Source organism: Microcebus murinus, unplaced genomic scaffold (assembly GCF_040939455.1).
Source record: "Microcebus murinus isolate Inina unplaced genomic scaffold, M.murinus_Inina_mat1.0 scaf007_hap2_Mmur4.0, whole genome shotgun sequence".
Classification (NCBI taxonomy): Eukaryota; Metazoa; Chordata; class Mammalia; order Primates; family Cheirogaleidae; genus Microcebus; species Microcebus murinus.
The window spans coordinates 520,506-542,037 of NW_027438953.1; the positions used below are offsets into that span (position 1 = coordinate 520,506).

The following is a 21,532-nucleotide window of genomic DNA, read 5'->3' on the forward strand; positions in this document are numbered from 1 at the left end:
ATCCGAAGAGAAAAGTAAAAGGAGGCCTGTGGAGCAGGTCTGGGTGTGACTCCGGATCCCCCAACATCAGGTGCCACCACCAAAGATTCCTACGTGTAGCCCATAGAACCCCAAAAGCAACGGGACGAGTTCTGGTCACATACTCCCTCAAAATGACATCCTGGCCTTCTTCTGGAACACCCTCCCCTCTCAGATTCTCAAGGTTTCCTCCAACGTGTCGGTTCCCACAGAGCAGACCTTGGGTCTGAGACCTGACAGTCCAGATGCCACGCGTGCTGCCGCGTGGCGGCGGTGTCGCGGCTTGGGACAAGAGGAGGCCCCACGGTGCGGGCTGGGGCGCCAGGCACCGCGGCGGGCGCTGAGGGTGGGGGTCACCCCCACCCCGGGCCGCCGCCGCGCTCCCAGAAAGGGAACAGAACAGGAGGCAAAAAAAAAAAAAAAAAAAAAAAAACCAGAAGAAGCCTAAGGCACCCGGTATTCCCAGGCGGTCTCCCATCCAAGTACTAAGGAGGCCCGACCCTGCTTAGCTTCCCAGACCAGACGAGCTCGGGGGCGTTCGGGGTGGTGTGGCCCTAGACGGCGGAGGGCGCCCCTGCCCCGCTCAAGAAGCCGAGCCTCTCTGCGCTTTCCCGCCGCCGCCGCCGCCGCCGCCGCCGCCGCCGCCGCCTCCTCCCGCCCCAGGCCCCGCGCCGGGCCGGGTCCGGTGTGCTCCGAGGGTCGGGGGTGACGGGCGGGGCGGGGCGGGGCGGGGCGGGGGGGCTGTCTCTCTATACACACACACACACTCACACTCACGCACACTCACACAAGATGCGCCTCCACGGCTGGACTCGCCAAGGTGGAGCCCTCCCAGCCCCCCTCGTCTCCTCGCCTGGCCTCATTCACGTACCCGTTGCCCACCCCCGGCGCCTCGCCGCCGCTGACTGCGCACGCGCACGCCCTTTGACCCCAGCCAGGGGCCGCCCTCCGCCACAACCACTTTCAGCTGCGGCCCCCCTCGCCCTGTGGGTGGGCTGCCGCCTATTCCCCCGGGCCAGGGCTGGGGCACAGCCAGTGTATGGGGCGTCTCTCTCTGGGGATGTGTCCCATGGGTGGGGTGGGGTGGCGTGGTTTGGGGGGCGCTGAAGAAATCAGTCCCCTCCATCTCCTACCTCTGGAAAACTCCCAAGCCCGTGGAGAACTGCCGGCACCGCTTCGTGGGGGCCGGGACCCTCCTCCGTGTCCTCCTGTGGCCCAGTCCAAGGGGCCTGGGCCTGGCCGGGGCTGCATTGGACCCCGACCCCGTGTGGACTCGCTAAAAATCGGCCATTAGATATTGGATTCCAGCTTCCTTGAGGTCATTTCACTAATGAGTGCACCGGAAAGAGTTTCCTAATCCATCTGTGAGGGTGGCAACTGAAAGAGAATTTTGAAGCTGACAGAATAGGCGAGGGAAGGCATAGGAGATTTCCACACCCAGCAAGGAAGACTTTCCCGAAATGGAAGAAAGAAACGAGCAAACAGAGACACCGGTAGCCCGCCCGGAAAAGAGTCTGCCCCTGAGAGAAAGCACCCTGACCAGGTTCACCCGTGGGTGGGTGGCGAGCTAGCGGCATTCAGAAGAGCGAGGCCCGCAGTCTGTGCGGAAGACACCTGCGCTCGGGTGTGTGTGGCGGCGCGATTCCCAAGCAGCTCTAGATGTTAAACCAAGGAGAAGCCAGGGAGTTCCCAACGCCCCAGGTGTCCTCAGCCCACGACTGGCTGCTGTGGGAATGCGAAGCCCGGCTCCTTGTCTCAGAGCGGGGTTCCCAGGAGGATCAGGCTGAAGCTGGGACTTGGCCTCAAAGTGTCCCCTCGCATGGCCACCCCCTTCCCCTTCCGGCTCCTCTACTCCTGGTGCCCCTCCATCCAGGGGCCAGACCTTAAAGAGTCACCGCAAGAGAATCCTGGTCCCAAAGGAGCCTTCTGGGGGACCGGTGCTGAGAGAGGTTGTGGGCATGGCCCGCTGGGGCTCTGCCCGACCCAGGGCTGAGAGATGCCACCTCCCAGCTCTGGGTCCCTGCAGGAAGTGTTGGCAAGCACAGGGCCGGTCCTCCAAAGGCCCAGGTGCAGGGAGCCCAGGCCAAGCAGCCTGTGGAAGAAGCCACTTGCCGTGCCACCCGGGAACAGGACTGCAGGCCCCGGCCCTTCCCACCTCCTCCTCCTCCTCCTCCTCCTCCCCCCCGCCCCGCCCCCACAGGGCACAGGGCTCAGAGACACCTCAGACTCTTGCTACCCAAAGTGCAAAGGGCATCAGTTGCTCCTCCAACCCCCCCCCACCGCCCAGCAGACCACGTTGTCCAGCCAGCCCCCGGGCCTCCCTGGGGTGCCCAGCACAAAAGTGCAGACACCCACCGGACCCTCAGTCTCAGTTTTCGGAGGTTTTTGCCACTCTAAGGACCCGCAGGCCAGCTGGGCCTTCGGGCAGGACAGAGAGCCCCGGAATCCGACGTGGAGAGCTGCGTGTACGTCCCCATCAGGAGGCGGTCCCCACCTCCGCGGCTCTCCCCTTGCGGGTAGCGGCAGCCCAGCCGGCAGCCGCAGGGCGGGCGCTGAGGGTGGGGGTCACCCCCACCCCGGGCCGCCGCCGCGCTCCCAGAAAGGGAACAGAACAAGAGGCAAAAAAAAAAAAAAAAAAAAAAAAAAACCAGAAGAAGCCTAAGGCACCCGGTATTCCCAGGCGGTCTCCCATCCAAGTACTAAGGAGGCCCGACCCTGCTTAGCTTCCCAGACCAGACGAGCTCTGGGGCGTTCGGGGTGGTGTGGCCCTAGACGGCGGAGGGCGCCCCTGCCCTGCTCAAGAAGCCGAGCCTCTCTGCGCTTTCCCGCCGCCGCCGCCGCCGCCGCCGCCGCCGCCGCCGCCGCCTCCTCCCGCCCCAGGCCCCGCGCCGGGCCGGGTCCGGTGTGCTCCGAGGGTCGGGGGTGACGGGCGGGGCGGGGCGGGGTGGGGCGGGGCGGGGGGGTGTCTCTCTATACACACACACACACTCACACTCACGCACACTCACACAAGATGCGCCTCCACGGCTGGACTCGCCAAGGTGGAGCCCTCCCAGGCCCCCTCGTCTCCTCGCCTGGCCTCCTTCACGTACCCGCTGCCCACCCCCGGCGCGTCGCCGCCGCCGCTGACTGCGCACGCGCACGCGCGGGGCGCTCGCCCTTTGACCCCAGCCAGGGGCCGCCCTCCCCCACAACCCCTTTCAGCTGCGCCCCCCCCCTCGCCCTGTGGGTGGGCTGCCGCCTATTCCCCCGGGCCAGGGCTGGGGCACAGCCAGTGTATGGGGCGTCTCTCTCTGGGGATGTGTCCCATGGGTGGGGTGGGGTGGCGTGGTTTGGGGGGCGCTGAAGAAATCAGTCCCCTCCATCTCCTACCTCTGGAAAACTCCTAAGCCCGTGGAGAACTGCCGGCACCGCTTCGTGGGGGCCGGGACCCTCCTCCGTGTCCTCCTGTGGCCCAGTCCAAGGGGCCTGGGCCTGGCCGGGGCTGCATTGGACCCCGACCACCCTGGCGTGTGGACTCGCTAAAAATCGGCCATTAGATATTGGATTCCAGCTTCCTTGAGGTCATTTCACTAATGAGTGCACCGGAAAGAGTTTCCTAATCCATCTGTGAGGGTGGCAACTGAAAGAGAATTTGAAAGCTGACAGAATAGGCGAGGGAAGGCATAGGAGATTTCCACACCCAGCAAGGAAGACTTTCCCGAAATGGAAGAAAGAAACGAGCAAACAGAGACACCGGTAGCCCGCCCGGAAAAGAGTCTGCCCCTGAGAGAAAGCACCCTGACCAGGTTCACCCGTGGGTGGGTGGCGAGCTAGCGGCATTCAGAAGAGCGAGGCCCGCAGTCTGTGCGGAAGACACCTGCGCTCGGGTGTGTGTGGCGGCGCGATTCCCAAGCAGCTCTAGATGTTAAACCAAGGAGAAGCCAGGGAGTTCCCAACGCCCCAGGTGTCCTCAGCCCACGACTGGCTGCTGTGGGAATGCGAAGCCCGGCTCCTTGTCTCAGAGCGGGGTTCCCAGGAGGATCAGGCTGAAGCTGGGACTTGGCCTCAAAGTGTCCCCTCGCATGGCCACCCCCTTCCCCTTCCGGCTCCTCTACTCCTGGTGCCCCTCCATCCAGGGGCCAGACCTTAAAGAGTCACCGCAAGAGAATCCTGGTCCCAAAGGAGCCTTCTGGGGGACCGGTGCTGAGAGAGGTTGTGGGCATGGCCCGCTGGGGCTCTGCCCGACCCAGGGCTGAGAGATGCCACCTCCCAGCTCTGGGTCCCTGCAGGAAGTGTTGGCAAGCACAGGGCCGGTCCTCCAAAGGCCCAGGTGCAGGGAGCCCAGGCCAAGCAGCCTGTGGAAGAAGCCACTTGCCGTGCCACCCCGGGAACAGGACTGCAGGCCCCGGCCCTTCCCACCTCCTCCTCCTCCTCCTCCTCCTCCCCCCCGCCCCGCCCCCACAGGGCACAGGGCTCAGAGACACCTCAGACTCTTGCTACCCAAAGTGCAAAGGGCATCAGTTGCTCCTCCAACCCCCCCCCACCGCCCAGCAGACCACGTTGTCCAGCCAGCCCCCGGGCCTCCCTGGGGTGCCCAGCACAAAAGTGCAGACACCCACCGGACCCTCAGTCTCAGTTTTCGGAGGTTTTTGCCACTCTAAGGACCCGCAGGCCAGCTGGGCCTTCGGGCAGGACAGAGAGCCCCGGAATCCGACGTGGAGAGCTGCGTGTACGTCCCCATCAGGAGGCGGTCCCCACCTCCGCGGCTCTCCCCTTGCGGGTAGCGGCAGCCCAGCCGGCAGCCGCAGGGCGGGCGCTGAGGGTGGGGGTCACCCCCACCCCGGGCCGCCGCCGCGCTCCCAGAAAGGGAACAGAACAAGAGGCAAAAAAAAAAAAAAAAAAAAAAAAAACCAGAAGAAGCCTAAGGCACCCGGTATTCCCAGGCGGTCTCCCATCCAAGTACTAAGGAGGCCCGACCCTGCTTAGCTTCCCAGACCAGACGAGCTCTGGGGAGTTCGGGGTGGTGTGGCCCTAGACGGCGGAGGGCGCCCCTGCCCCGCTCAAGAAGCCGAGCCTCTCTGCGCTTTCCCGCCGCCGCCGCCGCCGCCGCCGCCGCCGCCGCCGCCGCCTCCTCCCGCCCCAGGCCCCGCGCCGGGCCGGGTCCGGTGTGCTCCGAGGGTCGGGGGTGACGCTCGGGGCGGGGCGGGGTGGGGCGGGGCGGGGGGGTGTCTCTCTATACACACACACACACTCACACTCACGCACACTCACACAAGATGCGCCTCCACGGCTGGACTCGCCAAGGTGGAGCCCTCCCAGGCCCCCTCGTCTCCTCGCCTGGCCTCCTTCACGTACCCGCTGCCCACCCCCGGCGCGTCGCCGCCGCTGACTGCGCACGCGCACGCGCGGGGCGCTCGCCCTTTGACCCCAGCCAGGGGCCGCCCTCCCCCACAACCCCTTTCAGCTGCGCCCCCCCCCTCGCCCTGTGGGTGGGCTGCCGCCTATTCCCCCGGGCCAGGGCTGGGGCACAGCCAGTGTATGGGGCGTCTCTCTCTGGGGATGTGTCCCATGGGTGGGGTGGGGTGGCGTGGTTTGGGGGGCGCTGAAGAAATCAGTCCCCTCCATCTCCTACCTCTGGAAAACGCCCAAGCCCGTGGAGAACTGCCGGCACCGCTTCGTGGGGGCCGGGACCCTCCTCCGTGTCCTCCTGTGGCCCAGTCCAAGGGGCCTGGGCCTGGCCGGGGCTGCATTGGACCCCGACCACCCTGGCGTGTGGACTCGCTAAAAATCGGCCATTAGATATTGGATTCCAGCTTCCTTGAGGTCATTTCACTAATGAGTGCACCGGAAAGAGTTTCCTAATCCATCTGTGAGGGTGGCAACTGAAAGAGAATTTGAAAGCTGACAGAATAGGCGAGGGAAGGCATAGGAGATTTCCACACCCAGCAAGGAAGACTTTCCCGAAATGGAAGAAAGAAACGAGCAAACAGAGACACCGGTAGCCCGCCCGGAAAAGAGTCTGCCCCTGAGAGAAAGCACCCTGACCAGGTTCACCCGTGGGTGGGTGGCGAGCTAGCGGCATTCAGAAGAGCGAGGCCCGCAGTCTGTGCGGAAGACACCTGCGCTCGGGTGTGTGTGGCGGCGCGATTCCCAAGCAGCTCTAGATGTTAAACCAAGGAGAAGCCAGGGAGTTCCCAACGCCCCAGGTGTCCTCAGCCCACGACTGGCTGCTGTGGGAATGCGAAGCCCGGCTCCTTGTCTCAGAGCGGGGTTCCCAGGAGGATCAGGCTGAAGCTGGGACTTGGCCTCAAAGTGTCCCCTCGCATGGCCACCCCCTTCCCCTTCCTGCTCCTCTACTCCTGGTGCCCCTCCATCCAGGGGCCAGACCTTAAAGAGTCACCGCAAGAGAATCCTGGTCCCAAAGGAGCCTTCTGGGGGACCGGTGCTGAGAGAGGTTGTGGGCATGGCCCGCTGGGGCTCTGCCCGACCCAGGGCTGAGAGATGCCACCTCCCAGCTCTGGGTCCCTGCAGGAAGTGTTGGCAAGCACAGGGCCGGTCCTCCAAAGGCCCAGGTGCAGGGAGCCCAGGCCAAGCAGCCTGTGGAAGAAGCCACTTGCCGTGCCACCCCGGGAACAGGACTGCAGGCCCCGGCCCTTCCCACCTCCTCCTCCTCCTCCTCCTCCTCCCCCCCGCCCCGCCCCCACAGGGCACAGGGCTCAGAGACACCTCAGACTCTTGCTACCCAAAGTGCAAAGGGCATCAGTTGCTCCTCCAACCCCCCCCCACCGCCCAGCAGACCACGTTGTCCAGCCAGCCCCCGGGCCTCCCTGGGGTGCCCAGCACAAAAGTGCAGACACCCACCGGACCCTCAGTCTCAGTTTTCGGAGGTTTTTGCCACTCTAAGGACCCGCAGGCCAGCTGGGCCTTCGGGCAGGACAGAGAGCCCCGGAATCCGACGTGGAGAGCTGCGTGTACGTCCCCATCAGGAGGCGGTCCCCACCTCCGCGGCTCTCCCCTTGCGGGTAGCGGCAGCCCAGCCGGCAGCCGCAGGGCGGGCGCTGAGGGTGGGGGTCACCCCCACCCCGGGCCGCCGCCGCGCTCCCAGAAAGGGAACAGAACAAGAGGCAAAAAAAAAAAAAAAAAAAAAAAAAACCAGAAGAAGCCTAAGGCACCCGGTATTCCCAGGCGGTCTCCCATCCAAGTACTAAGGAGGCCCGACCCTGCTTAGCTTCCCAGACCAGACGAGCTCTGGGGAGTTCGGGGTGGTGTGGCCCTAGACGGCGGAGGGCGCCCCTGCCCCGCTCAAGAAGCCGAGCCTCTCTGCGCTTTCCCGCCGCCGCCGCCGCCGCCGCCGCCGCCGCCGCCGCCGCCTCCTCCCGCCCCAGGCCCCGCGCCGGGCCGGGTCCGGTGTGCTCCGAGGGTCGGGGGTGACGGGCGGGGCGGGGCGGGGTGGGGCGGGGCGGGGGGGTGTCTCTCTATACACACACACACACTCACACTCACGCACACTCACACAAGATGCGCCTCCACGGCTGGACTCGCCAAGGTGGAGCCCTCCCAGGCCCCCTCGTCTCCTCGCCTGGCCTCCTTCACGTACCCGCTGCCCACCCCCGGCGCGTCGCCGCCGCTGACTGCGCACGCGCACGCGCGGGGCGCTCGCCCTTTGACCCCAGCCAGGGGCCGCCCTCCCCCACAACCCCTTTCAGCTGCGCCCCCCCCCTCGCCCTGTGGGTGGGCTGCCGCCTATTCCCCCGGGCCAGGGCTGGGGCACAGCCAGTGTATGGGGCGTCTCTCTCTGGGGATGTGTCCCATGGGTGGGGTGGGGTGGCGTGGTTTGGGGGGCGCTGAAGAAATCAGTCCCCTCCATCTCCTACCTCTGGAAAACGCCCAAGCCCGTGGAGAACTGCCGGCACCGCTTCGTGGGGGCCGGGACCCTCCTCCGTGTCCTCCTGTGGCCCAGTCCAAGGGGCCTGGGCCTGGCCGGGGCTGCATTGGACCCCGACCACCCTGGCGTGTGGACTTGCTAAAAATCGGCCATTAGATATTGGATTCCAGCTTCCTTGAGGTCATTTCACTAATGAGTGCACCGGAAAGAGTTTCCTAATCCATCTGTGAGGGTGGCAACTGAAAGAGAATTTGAAAGCTGACAGAATAGGCGAGGGAAGGCATAGGAGATTTCCACACCCAGCAAGGAAGACTTTCCCGAAATGGAAGAAAGAAACGAGCAAACAGAGACACCGGTAGCCCGCCCGGAAAAGAGTCTGCCCCTGAGAGAAAGCACCCTGACCAGGTTCACCCGTGGGTGGGTGGCGAGCTAGCGGCATTCAGAAGAGCGAGGCCCGCAGTCTGTGCGGAAGACACCTGCGCTCGGGTGTGTGTGGCGGCGCGATTCCCAAGCAGCTCTAGATGTTAAACCAAGGAGAAGCCAGGGAGTTCCCAACGCCCCAGGTGTCCTCAGCCCACGACTGGCTGCTGTGGGAATGCGAAGCCCGGCTCCGGTGTGCTCCGAGGGTCGGGGGTGACGGGCGGGGCGGGGCGGGGCGGGGCGGGGCGGGGGGGCTGTCTCTCTATACACACACACACACTCACACTCACGCACACTCACACAAGATGCGCCTCCACGGCTGGACTCGCCAAGGTGGAGCCCTCCCAGCCCCCCTCGTCTCCTCGCCTGGCCTCCTTCACGTACCCGCTGCCCACCCCCGGCGCCTCGCCGCCGCTGACTGCGCACGCGCACGCCCTTTGACCCCAGCCAGGGGCCGCCCTCCGCCACAACCCCTTTCAGCTGCGGCCCCCCTCGCCCTGTGGGTGGGCTGCCGCCTATTCCCCCGGGCCAGGGCTGGGGCACAGCCAGTGTATGGGGCGTCTCTCTCTGGGGATGTGTCCCATGGGTGGGGTGGGGTGGCGTGGTTTGGGGGGCGCTGAAGAAATCAGTCCCCTCCATCTCCTACCTCTGGAAAACTCCTAAGCCCGTGGAGAACTGCCGGCACCGCTTCGTGGGGGCCGGGACCCTCCTCCGTGTCCTCCTGTGGCCCAGTCCAAGGGGCCTGGGCCTGGCCGGGGCTGCATTGGACCCCGACCCCGTGTGGACTCGCTAAAAATCGGCCATTAGATATTGGATTCCAGCTTCCTTGAGGTCATTTCACTAATGAGTGCACCGGAAAGAGTTTCCTAATCCATCTGTGAGGGTGGCAACTGAAAGAGAATTTGAAAGCTGACAGAATAGGCGAGGGAAGGCATAGGAGATTTCCACACCCAGCAAGGAAGACTTTCCCGAAATGGAAGAAAGAAACGAGCAAACAGAGACACCGGTAGCCCGCCCGGAAAAGAGTCTGCCCCTGAGAGAAAGCACCCTGACCAGGTTCACCCGTGGGTGGGTGGCGAGCTAGCGGCATTCAGAAGAGCGAGGCCCGCAGTCTGTGCGGAAGACACCTGCGCTCGGGTGTGTGTGGCGGCGCGATTCCCAAGCAGCTCTAGATGTTAAACCAAGGAGAAGCCAGGGAGTTCCCAACGCCCCAGGTGTCCTCAGCCCACGACTGGCTGCTGTGGGAATGCGAAGCCCGGCTCCTTGTCTCAGAGCGGGGTTCCCAGGAGGATCAGGCTGAAGCTGGGACTTGGCCTCAAAGTGTCCCCTCGCATGGCCACCCCCTTCCCCTTCCTGCTCCTCCACTCCTGGTGCCCCTCCATCCAGGGGCCAGACCTTAAAGAGTCACCGCAAGAGAATCCTGGTCCCAAAGGAGCCTTCTGGGGGACCGGTGCTGAGAGAGGTTGTGGGCATGGCCCGCTGGGGCTCTGCCCGACCCAGGGCTGAGAGATGCCACCTCCCAGCTCTGGGTCCCTGCAGGAAGTGTTGGCAAGCACAGGGCCGGTCCTCCAAAGGCCCAGGTGCAGGGAGCCCAGGCCAAGCAGCCTGTGGAAGAAGCCACTTGCCGTGCCACCCCGGGAACAGGACTGCAGGCCCCGGCCCTTCCCACCTCCTCCTCCTCCTCCTCCTCCCCCCCGCCCCGCCCCCACAGGGCACAGGGCTCAGAGACACCTCAGACTCTTGCTACCCAAAGTGCAAAGGGCATCAGTTGCTCCTCCAAACCCCCCGCCCAGCAGACCGCGTCGTCCAGCCAGCCCCCGGGCCTCCCTGGGGTGCCCAGCACAAAAGTGCAGACACCCACCGGACCCTCAATCTCAGCTTTCGGATGCTTTTGCCACTCTAAGGACCCGCAGGCCCTCTGGGCCTTCGGGCAGGACAGAGAGCCCCGGAATCCGACGTGGAGAGCTGCGTGTACGTCCCCATCAGGAGGCGGTCCCCACCTCCGCGGCTCTCCCCTTGCGGGGAGCGGCAGCCGGCAGCCGCAGGGCCTCAGGGAAGACACCAGGCTGGGCCCCCGCGGCACAGCGGGGGCACGTCCCCCCGCACGCGACTTAGGGACGGCTGCTGGAGACTGCTGCGGCCACCCTGCTGCCGGGATTCTGGAGGGCTTCCTGGAAGCAGCGTCCACACCAAGCCCTTGGAAGGCCCAGGCGACGGAGGAGCCGGTCAGGCAGGGGCCGAGGACGGTGAGAGGCCGGGCGGGAAGGAGCATGTCAGGCCGGGGCAGAGGACGGTGACACGCCGGGCGGGGAGGAGCCGGTCAGGCGGGGGCCCAGGACAGTGACGGGCCTGGCCGGGGAGGAGTGCGTCAGGCAGGGGCAGAGGTGACGGGCTGGGTAAGGGGTAGGGTGACAGTTAGGGCACAATTCACAATCCCAAAGATGTGGAAGCGACCCGAGTGCCCCTCCATCCAGGAGTGCATTAATAAAATGTGGCGCGTGGACACCACGGAGTGCCATTCGGCTGTGAGGAGCAGCGGTGAGAGGGCACCTCTCGTGTTCTCCTGGCCAGAGCTGGAACCCGTTCCAGTAAGCCGAGTATCCCAAGAATGGACACACGAGCACCACGTGCTCGCGCTCACCAGCAAACTGGTACGAACGGATGGACACCTAAGTGGACAGAGAGGAATCACCTTCGTCGGGTGGGTGTCGGGCGGGTGGGGGGAGGGATGGGCATACACATCCGTTAGGGATGGGGTGGGTGCGCACCGACTGGGGGATGGGCGCGCTTGAAGCTCTGACCCGAGGGTGGAGGCTTGGAGAGGGCGACGTACCCGACCTTAACATTGGTGCCCCCACGATACGCTGGGACAACATGAGAGGTATCTGAATAAGAACACAGGGGGGAGGGGGGCACGGGCAACACATGTCACCTGAATACTTGTACTCCCATCATCTGCTTGAAAAGAGAGAGAAAAGAAAATGCAATAATAGAGGTAAGAGACACTTTTTAAAAATGATGAATCCGAAGAGAAAAGTAAAAGGAGGCCTGTGGAGCAGGTCTGGGTGTGACTCCGGATCCCCCAACATCAGGTGCCACCACCAAAGATTCCTACGTGTAGCCCATAGAACCCCAAAAGCAACGGGACGAGTTCTGGTCACATACTCCCTCAAAATGACATCCTGGCCTTCTTCTGGAACTCCCTCCCCTCTCAGACTCTCAAGGTTTCCTCCAGCGTGTCGGTTCCCACAGAGCAGACCTTGGGTCTGAGACCTGACAGTCCAGATGCCACGCGTGCTGCCGCGTGGCGGCGGTGTCGCGGCTTGGGACAAGAGGAGGCCCCACGGTGCGGGCTGGGGCGCCAGGCACCGCGGCGGGCGCTGAGGGTGGGGGTCACCCCCACCCCGGGCCGCCGCCGCGCTCCCAGAAAGGGAACAGAAGAGGAGGCAAAAAAAAAAAAAAAAACCAGAAGAAGCCTAAGGCACCCGGTATTCCCAGGCGGTCTCCCATCCAAGTACTAAGGAGGCCCGACCCTGCTTAGCTTCCCAGACCAGACGAGCTCGGGGGCGTTCGGGGTGGTGTGGCCCTAGACGGTGGAGGGCGCCCCTGCCCCGCTCAAGAAGCCGAGCCTCTCTGCGCTTTCCCCCCGCCGCCGCCGCCGCCGCCGCCGCCGCCGCCGCCGCCTCCTCCCGCCCCAGGCCCCGCGCCGGGCCGGGTCCGGTGTGCTCCGAGGGTCGGGGGTGACGGGCGGGGCGGGGCGGGGCGGGGCGGGGCGGGGGGGCTGTCTCTCTATACACACACACACACTCACACTCACGCACACTCACACAAGATGCGCCTCCACGGCTGGAATCGCCAAGGTGGAGCCCTCCCAGCCACCCTCGTCTCCTCGCCTGGCCTCCTTCACGTACCCGCTGCCCACCCCCGGCGCCTCGCCGCCGCTGACTGCGCACGCGCACGCCCTTTGACCCCAGCCAGGGGCCGCCCTCCCCCACAACCCCTTTCAGCTGCGGCCCCCCTCGCCCTGTGGGTGGGCTGCCGCCTATTCCCCCGGGCCAGGGCTGGGGCACAGCCAGTGTATGGGGCGTCTCTCTCTGGGGATGTGTCCCATGGGTGGGGTGGGGTGGCGTGGTTTGGGGGGCGCTGAAGAAATCAGTCCCCTCCATCTCCTACCTCTGGAAAACTCCTAAGCCCGTGGAGAACTGCCGGCACCGCTTCGTGGGGGACGGGACCCTCCTCCGTGTCCTCCTGTGGCCCAGTCCAAGGGGCCTGGGCCTGGCCGGGGCTGCATTGGACCCCGACCCCGTGTGGACTCGCTAAAAATCGGCCATTAGATATTGGATTCCAGCTTCCTTGAGGTCATTTCACTAATGAGTGCACCGGAAAGAGTTTCCTAATCCATCTGTGAGGGTGGCAACTGAAAGAGAATTTGAAAGCTGACAGAATAGGCGAGGGAAGGCATAGGAGATTTCCACACCCAGCAAGGAAGACTTTCCCGAAATGGAAGAAAGAAACGAGCAAACAGAGACACCGGTAGCCCGCCCGGAAAAGAGTCTGCCCCTGAGAGAAAGCACCCTGACCAGGTTCACCCGTGGGTGGGTGGCGAGCTAGCGGCATTCAGAAGAGCGAGGCCCGCAGTCTGTGCGGAAGACACCTGCGCTCGGGTGTGTGTGGCGGCACGATTCCCGAGCAGCTCTAGACGTTAAACCCAGGAGAAGCCAGGGAGTTCCCAACGCCCCAGGTGTCCTCAGCCCACGACTGGCTGCTGTGGGAATGCGAAGCCCGGCTCCTTGTCTCAGAGCGGGGTTCCCAGGAGGATCAGGCTGAAGCTGGGACTTGGCCTCAAAGTGTCCCCTCGCATGGCCACCCCCTTCCCCTTCCTGCTCCTCTACTCCTGGTGCCCCTCCATCCAGGGGCCAGACCTTAAAGAGTCACCGCAAGAGAATCCTGGTCCCAAAGGAGCCTTCTGGGGGACCGGTGCTGAGAGAGGTTGTGGGCATGGCCCACTGGGGCTCTGCCTGACCCAGGGCTGAGAGATGCCACCTCCCAGCTCTGGGTCCCTGCAGGAAGTGTTGGCAAGCACAGGGCCGGTCCTCCAAAGGCCCAGGTGCAGGGAGCCCAGGCCAAGCAGCCTGTGGAAGAAGCCACTTGCCGTGCCACCCCGGGAACAGGACTGCAGGCCCCGGCCCTTCCCACCTCCTCCTCCTCCTCCTCCTCCTCCCCCCCGCCCCGCCCCCACAGGGCACAGGGCTCAGAGACACCTCAGACTCTTGCTACCCAAAGTGCAAAGGGCATCAGTTGCTCCTCCAACCCCCCCCCACCGCCCAGCAGACCACGTTGTCCAGCCAGCCCCCGGGCCTCCCTGGGGTGCCCAGCACAAAAGTGCAGACACCCACCGGACCCTCAGTCTCAGTTTTCAGAGGTTTTTGCCACTCTAAGGACCCGCAGGCCAGCTGGGCCTTCGGGCAGGACAGAGAGCCCCGGAATCCGACGTGGAGAGCTGCGTGTACGTCCCCATCAGGAGGCGGTGCCCACCTCCGCGGCTCTCCCCTTGCGGGTAGCGGCAGCCCAGCCGGCAGCCGCAGGGCGGGCGCTGAGGGTGGGGGTCACCCCCACCCCGGGCCGCCGCCGCGCTCCCAGAAAGGGAACAGAACAAGAGGCAAAAAAAAAAAAAAAAAAAAAAAACCAGAAGAAGCCTAAGGCACCCGGTATTCCCAGGCGGTCTCCCATCCAAGTACTAAGGAGGCCCGACCCTGCTTAGCTTCCCAGACCAGACGAGCTCTGGGGCGTTCGGGGTGGTGTGGCCCTAGACGGCGGAGGGCGCCCCTGCCCCGCTCAAGAAGCCGAGCCTCTCTGCGCTTTCCCGCCGCCGCCGCCGCCGCCGCCGCCGCCGCCGCCTCCTCCCGCCCCAGGCCCCGCGCCGGGCCGGGTCCGGTGTGCTCCGAGGGTCGGGGGTGACGGGCGGGGCGGGGCGGGGTGGGGCGGGGCGGGGGGGTGTCTCTCTATACACACACACACACTCACACTCACGCACACTCACACAAGATGCGCCTCCACGGCTGGACTCGCCAAGGTGGAGCCCTCCCAGGCCCCCTCGTCTCCTCGCCTGGCCTCCTTCACGTACCCGCTGCCCACCCCCGGCGCGTCGCCGCCGCTGACTGCGCACGCGCACGCGCGGGGCGCTCGCCCTTTGACCCCAGCCAGGGGCCGCCCTCCCCCACAACCCCTTTCAGCTGCGCCCACCCTCGCCCTGTGGGTGGGCTGCCGCCTATTCCCCCGGGCCAGGGCTGGGGCACAGCGCAACGGGGAGGGGAGCCAGTGTATGATGCGTCTCTCTCTGGGGATGTGTCCCATGGGTGGGGTGGGGTGGCGTGGTCTGTGGGGCGCTGAAGAAATCAGTCCCCTCCATCTCCTACCTCTGGAAAACGCCCAAGCCCGTGGAGAACTGCCGGCACCGCTTCGTGGGGGCCGGGACCCTCCTCTGTGTCCTCCTGTGGCCCAGTCCAAGGGGCCCGGGCCTGGCCGGGGCTGCATTGGACCCCGACCACCCTGGCGTGTGGACTCGCTAAAAATCGGCCATTAGATATTGGATTCCAGCTTCACTGAGGTCATTTCACTAATGAGTGCACCGGAAAGAGTTTCCTAATCCATCTGTGAGGGTGGCAACTGAAAGAGAATTTTAAAGCTGACAGAATAGGCGAGGGAAGGCACAGGAGATTTCCACACCCAGCAAGGAAGACTTTCCCGGAATGGAAGAACGAAACGAGCAAACAGAGACACCGGTAGCCCGCCCGGAAAAGAGTCTGCCCCTGAGAGAAAGCACCCTGACCAGGTGGTTCACCCGTGGGTGGGTGGCGAGCCAGCGGCATTCAGAAGAGCGAGGCCCGCAGTCTCTGCGGAAGACACCTGCGCTCGGGTGTGTGTGGCGGCACGATTCCCGAGCAGCTCTAGACGTTAAACCCAGGAGAAGCCAGGGAGTTCCCAACGCCCCAGGTGTCCTCAGCCCACGACTGGCTGCTGTGGGAATGCGAAGCCCGGCTCCTTGTCTCAGAGCGGGGTTCCCAGGAGGATCAGGCTGAAGCTGGGACTTGGCCTCAAAGTGTCCCCTCGCATGGCCACCCCCTTCCCCTTCCTGCTCCTCTACTCCTGGTGCCCCTCCATCCAGGGGCCAGACCTTAAAGAGTCACCGCAAGAGAATCCTGGTCCCAAAGGAGCCTTCTGGGGGACCGGTGCTGAGAGAGGTTGTGGGCATGGCCCGCTGGGGCTCTGCCCGACCCAGGGCTGAGAGATGCCACCTCCCAGCTCTGGGTCCCTGCAGGAAGTGTTGGCAAGCACAGGGCCGGTCCTCCAAAGGCCCAGGTGCAGGGAGCCCAGGCCAAGCAGCCTGTGGAAGAAGCCACTTGCCGTGCCACCCCGGGAACAGGACTGCAGGCCCCGGCCCTTCCCACCTCCTCCTCCTCCTCCTCCTCCGCCCCGCACCCCCCCCCGACATGGCACAGGGCTCAGAGACACCTCAGACTCTTGCTACCCAAAGTGCAAAGGGCATCAGTTGCTCCTCCAAACCCCCCGCCCAGCAGACCGCGTCGTCCAGCCAGCCCCCGGGCCTCCCTGGGGTGCCCAGCACAAAAGTGCAGACACCCACCGGACCCTCAATCTCAGCTTTCGGATGCTTTTGCCACTCTAAGGACCCGCAGGCCCGCTGGGCCTTCGGGCAGGACAGAGAGCCCCGGAATCCGACGTGGAGAGCTGCGTGTACGTCCCCATCAGGAGGCGGTCCCCACCTCCGCGGCTCTCCCCTTGCGGGGAGCGGCAGCCGGCAGCCGCAGGGCCTCAGGGAAGACACCAGGCTGGGCCCCCGCACGCGACTTAGGGACGGCTGCTGGAGACTGTTGCGGCCACCCTGCTGCCGGGTTTCTGGAGGGCTTCCTGGAAGCAGCGTCCACACCAAGCCCTTGGAAGGCCCAGGCGACGGAGGAGCCGGTCAGGCAGGGGCCGAGGACGGTGAGAGGCCGGGCGGGAAGGAGCATGTCAGGCCGGGGCAGAGGACGGTGACAGGCCGGGCGGGGAGGAGCCGGTCAGGCGGGGGCCCAGGACAGTGACGGGCCTGGCCGGGGAGGAGTGCGTCAGGCAGGGGCAGAGGAGACGGGCTGGGTAAGGGGTAGGGTGACACTTAGGGCACAATTCACAATCGCAAAGATGTGGAAGCGACCCGAGTGCCCATCCATCCAGGAGTGCATTAATAAAATGTGGCGCGTGGACACCACGGAGTGCCATTCGGCTGTGAGGAGCAGCGGTGAGAGGGCACCTCTCGTGTTCTCCTGGCCAGAGCTGGAACCCGTTCCAGTAAGCCGAGTATCCCAAGAATGGACACACGAGCACCACGTGCTCGCGCTCACCAGCAAACTGGTACGAACGGATGGACACCTAAGTGGACAGAGAGGAATCACCTTCGTCGGGTGGGTGTCGGGCGGGTGGGGGGAGGGATGGGCATACACATCCGTTAGGGATGGGGTGGGTGCGCACCGACTGGGGGATGGGCGCGCTTGAAGCTCTGACCCGAGGGTGGAGGCTTGGAGAGGGCGACGTACCCGACCTTAACATTGGTGCCCCCACGATACGCTGGGACAACATGAGAGGTATCTGAATAAGAACACAGGGGGGAGGGGGGCACGGGCAACACATGTCACCTGAATACTTGTACTCCCATCATCTGCTTGAAAAGAGAGAGAAAAGAAAATGCAATAATAGAGGTAAGAGACACTTTTTAAAAATGATGAATCCGAAGAGAAAAGTAAAAGGAGGCCTGTGGAGCAGGTCTGGGTGTGACTCCGGATCCCCCAACATCAGGTGCCACCACCAAAGATTCCTACGTGTAGCCCATAGAACCCCAAAAGCAACGGGACGAGTTCTGGTCACATACTCCCTCAAAATGACATCCTGGCCTTCTTCTGGAACACCCTCCCCTCTCAGATTCTCAAGGTTTCCTCCAACGTGTCGGTTCCCACAGAGCAGACCTTGGGTCTGAGACCTGACAGTCCAGATGCCACGCGTGCTGCCGCGTGGCGGCGGTGTCGCGGCTTGGGACAAGAGGAGGCCCCACGGTGCGGGCTGGGGCGCCAGGCACCGCGGCGGGCGCTGAGGGTGGGGGTCACCCCCACCCCGGGCCGCCGCCGCGCTCCCAGAAAGGGAACAGAACAGGAGGCAAAAAAAAAAAAAAAAAAAAAAAAACCAGAAGAAGCCTAAGGCACCCGGTATTCCCAGGCGGTCTCCCATCCAAGTACTAAGGAGGCCCGACCCTGCTTAGCTTCCCAGACCAGACGAGCTCGGGGGCGTTCGGGGTGGTGTGGCCCTAGACGGCGGAGGGCGCCCCTGCCCCGCTCAAGAAGCCGAGCCTCTCTGCGCTTTCCCGCCGCCGCCGCCGCCGCCGCCGCCGCCGCCGCCGCCTCCTCCCGCCCCAGGCCCCGCGCCGGGCCGGGTCCGGTGTGCTCCGAGGGTCGGGGGTGACGGGCGGGGCGGGGCGGGGCGGGGCGGGGGGGCTGTCTCTCTATACACACACACACACTCACACTCACGCACACTCACACAAGATGCGCCTCCACGGCTGGACTCGCCAAGGTGGAGCCCTCCCAGCCCCCCTCGTCTCCTCGCCTGGCCTCATTCACGTACCCGTTGCCCACCCCCGGCGCCTCGCCGCCGCTGACTGCGCACGCGCACGCCCTTTGACCCCAGCCAGGGGCCGCCCTCCGCCACAACCACTTTCAGCTGCGGCCCCCCTCGCCCTGTGGGTGGGCTGCCGCCTATTCCCCCGGGCCAGGGCTGGGGCACAGCCAGTGTATGGGGCGTCTCTCTCTGGGGATGTGTCCCATGGGTGGGGTGGGGTGGCGTGGTTTGGGGGGCGCTGAAGAAATCAGTCCCCTCCATCTCCTACCTCTGGAAAACTCCCAAGCCCGTGGAGAACTGCCGGCACCGCTTCGTGGGGGCCGGGACCCTCCTCCGTGTCCTCCTGTGGCCCAGTCCAAGGGGCCTGGGCCTGGCCGGGGCTGCATTGGACCCCGACCCCGTGTGGACTCGCTAAAAATCGGCCATTAGATATTGGATTCCAGCTTCCTTGAGGTCATTTCACTAATGAGTGCACCGGAAAGAGTTTCCTAATCCATCTGTGAGGGTGGCAACTGAAAGAGAATTTTGAAGCTGACAGAATAGGCGAGGGAAGGCATAGGAGATTTCCACACCCAGCAAGGAAGACTTTCCCGAAATGGAAGAAAGAAACGAGCAAACAGAGACACCGGTAGCCCGCCCGGAAAAGAGTCTGCCCCTGAGAGAAAGCACCCTGACCAGGTTCACCCGTGGGTGGGTGGCGAGCTAGCGGCATTCAGAAGAGCGAGGCCCGCAGTCTGTGCGGAAGACACCTGCGCTCGGGTGTGTGTGGCGGCGCGATTCCCAAGCAGCTCTAGATGTTAAACCAAGGAGAAGCCAGGGAGTTCCCAACGCCCCAGGTGTCCTCAGCCCACGACTGGCTGCTGTGGGAATGCGAAGCCCGGCTCCTTGTCTCAGAGCGGGGTTCCCAGGAGGATCAGGCTGAAGCTGGGACTTGGCCTCAAAGTGTCCCCTCGCATGGCCACCCCCTTCCCCTTCCGGCTCCTCTACTCCTGGTGCCCCTCCATCCAGGGGCCAGACCTTAAAGAGTCACCGCAAGAGAATCCTGGTCCCAAAGGAGCCTTCTGGGGGACCGGTGCTGAGAGAGGTTGTGGGCATGGCCCGCTGGGGCTCTGCCCGACCCAGGGCTGAGAGATGCCACCTCCCAGCTCTGGGTCCCTGCAGGAAGTGTTGGCAAGCACAGGGCCGGTCCTCCAAAGGCCCAGGTGCAGGGAGCCCAGGCCAAGCAGCCTGTGGAAGAAGCCACTTGCCGTGCCACCCGGGAACAGGACTGCAGGCCCCGGCCCTTCCCACCTCCTCCTCCTCCTCCTCCTCCTCCCCCCCGCCCCGCCCCCACAGGGCACAGGGCTCAGAGACACCTCAGACTCTTGCTACCCAAAGTGCAAAGGGCATCAGTTGCTCCTCCAACCCCCCCCCACCGCCCAGCAGACCACGTTGTCCAGCCAGCCCCCGGGCCTCCCTGGGGTGCCCAGCACAAAAGTGCAGACACCCACCGGACCCTCAGTCTCAGTTTTCGGAGGTTTTTGCCACTCTAAGGACCCGCAGGCCAGCTGGGCCTTCGGGCAGGACAGAGAGCCCCGGAATCCGACGTGGAGAGCTGCGTGTACGTCCCCATCAGGAGGCGGTCCCCACCTCCGCGGCTCTCCCCTTGCGGGTAGCGGCAGCCCAGCCGGCAGCCGCAGGGCGGGCGCTGAGGGTGGGGGTCACCCCCACCCCGGGCCGCCGCCGCGCTCCCAGAAAGGGAACAGAACAAGAGGCAAAAAAAAAAAAAAAAAAAAAAAAAACCAGAAGAAGCCTAAGGCACCCGGTATTCCCAGGCGGTCTCCCATCCAAGTACTAAGGAGGCCCGACCCTGCTTAGCTTCCCAGACCAGACGAGCTCTGGGGCGTTCGGGGTGGTGTGGCCCTAGACGGCGGAGGGCGCCCCTGCCCTGCTCAAGAAGCCGAGCCTCTCTGCGCTTTCCCGCCGCCGCCGCCGCCGCCGCCGCCGCCGCCGCCGCCGCCTCCTCCCGCCCCAGGCCCCGCGCCGGGCCGGGTCCGGTGTGCTCCGAGGGTCGGGGGTGACGGGCGGGGCGGGGCGGGGTGGGGCGGGGCGGGGGGGTGTCTCTCTATACACACACACACACTCACACTCACGCACACTCACACAAGATGCGCCTCCACGGCTGGACTCGCCAAGGTGGAGCCCTCCCAGGCCCCCTCGTCTCCTCGCCTGGCCTCCTTCACGTACCCGCTGCCCACCCCCGGCGCGTCGCCGCCGCCGCTGACTGCGCACGCGCACGCGCGGGGCGCTCGCCCTTTGACCCCAGCCAGGGGCCGCCCTCCCCCACAACCCCTTTCAGCTGCGCCCCCCCCCTCGCCCTGTGGGTGGGCTGCCGCCTATTCCCCCGGGCCAGGGCTGGGGCACAGCCAGTGTATGGGGCGTCTCTCTCTGGGGATGTGTCCCATGGGTGGGGTGGGGTGGCGTGGTTTGGGGGGCGCTGAAGAAATCAGTCCCCTCCATCTCCTACCTCTGGAAAACTCCTAAGCCCGTGGAGAACTGCCGGCACCGCTTCGTGGGGGCCGGGACCCTCCTCCGTGTCCTCCTGTGGCCCAGTCCAAGGGGCCTGGGCCTGGCCGGGGCTGCATTGGACCCCGACCACCCTGGCGTGTGGACTCGCTAAAAATCGGCCATTAGATATTGGATTCCAGCTTCCTTGAGGTCATTTCACTAATGAGTGCACCGGAAAGAGTTTCCTAATCCATCTGTGAGGGTGGCAACTGAAAGAGAATTTGAAAGCTGACAGAATAGGCGAGGGAAGGCATAGGAGATTTCCACACCCAGCAAGGAAGACTTTCCCGAAATGGAAGAAAGAAACGAGCAAACAGAGACACCGGTAGCCCGCCCGGAAAAGAGTCTGCCCCTGAGAGAAAGCACCCTGACCAGGTTCACCCGTGGGTGGGTGGCGAGCTAGCGGCATTCAGAAGAGCGAGGCCCGCAGTCTGTGCGGAAGACACCTGCGCTCGGGTGTGTGTGGCGGCGCGATTCCCAAGCAGCTCTAGATGTTAAACCAAGGAGAAGCCAGGGAGTTCCCAACGCCCCAGGTGTCCTCAGCCCACGACTGGCTGCTGTGGGAATGCGAAGCCCGGCTCCTTGTCTCAGAGCGGGGTTCCCAGGAGGATCAGGCTGAAGCTGGGACTTGGCCTCAAAGTGTCCCCTCGCATGGCCACCCCCTTCCCCTTCCGGCTCCTCTACTCCTGGTGCCCCTCCATCCAGGGGCCAGACCTTAAAGAGTCACCGCAAGAGAATCCTGGTCCCAAAGGAGCCTTCTGGGGGACCGGTGCTGAGAGAGGTTGTGGGCATGGCCCGCTGGGGCTCTGCCCGACCCAGGGCTGAGAGATGCCACCTCCCAGCTCTGGGTCCCTGCAGGAAGTGTTGGCAAGCACAGGGCCGGTCCTCCAAAGGCCCAGGTGCAGGGAGCCCAGGCCAAGCAGCCTGTGGAAGAAGCCACTTGCCGTGCCACCCCGGGAACAGGACTGCAGGCCCCGGCCCTTCCCACCTCCTCCTCCTCCTCCTCCTCCTCCCCCCCGC

The 21,532-nt window shown here is 64.9% G+C and overlaps 8 pseudogenes; all 8 read right to left on the reverse strand.

Moving 5' to 3' along the window:
* Positions 1-459: 459 nt before the first annotated feature.
* LOC142866856 (uncharacterized) lies at positions 460-578 on the reverse strand (annotated as a pseudogene).
* Positions 579-2,673: 2,095 nt separating this feature from the next.
* Positions 2,674-2,792, reverse strand: LOC142866909 (uncharacterized; annotated as a pseudogene).
* Positions 2,793-4,918: 2,126 nt separating this feature from the next.
* LOC142866934 (uncharacterized) lies at positions 4,919-5,037 on the reverse strand (annotated as a pseudogene).
* Positions 5,038-7,160: 2,123 nt separating this feature from the next.
* On the reverse strand, positions 7,161-7,279 carry LOC142866935 (uncharacterized; annotated as a pseudogene).
* Positions 7,280-11,778: 4,499 nt separating this feature from the next.
* On the reverse strand, positions 11,779-11,897 carry LOC142866857 (uncharacterized; annotated as a pseudogene).
* Positions 11,898-13,998: 2,101 nt separating this feature from the next.
* Positions 13,999-14,117, reverse strand: LOC142866910 (uncharacterized; annotated as a pseudogene).
* A 3,424-nt stretch (positions 14,118-17,541) lies between these two features.
* On the reverse strand, positions 17,542-17,660 carry LOC142866858 (uncharacterized; annotated as a pseudogene).
* Positions 17,661-19,754: 2,094 nt separating this feature from the next.
* Positions 19,755-19,873, reverse strand: LOC142866911 (uncharacterized; annotated as a pseudogene).
* Between the last annotated feature and the right edge of the window lie 1,659 nt (positions 19,874-21,532).